Source organism: Seriola lalandi, unplaced genomic scaffold (assembly GCF_002814215.2).
Source record: "Seriola lalandi dorsalis isolate HSWRI2012SDOR001 ecotype SW California unplaced genomic scaffold, Sedor1 jcf7180002054680, whole genome shotgun sequence".
Taxonomy (NCBI): Eukaryota; Metazoa; Chordata; class Actinopteri; order Carangiformes; family Carangidae; genus Seriola; species Seriola lalandi.
Genome location: NW_019525233.1, coordinates 1,171,317 through 1,171,582, shown reverse-complemented (window position 1 = coordinate 1,171,582; position 266 = coordinate 1,171,317).

Sequence of the window (266 nt, the reverse complement as noted above, 5' to 3'; positions counted from 1 at the left end):
ATGGCATTCTGCTGCAGGGACTGCGGTGGGCAATGGCAATAAGCAAAAATGTCTTTGGCAGAGCTCACATTGGATATGCTGTTCACAAAGTCTGTACTTTCTCCTCGACTGTTTATTTTGTCATGATTCATTTGAATGTGACAAATGTTCACCATGCAAATGACTTCTTTTTTTTTTTTTTTTTTAGTAAAATATGCAAACCTTGTTCCCATAATGGAAAATTTCACTATTTCCCTCATTCTAGCCGCAGTACAGGTACAGTTGGT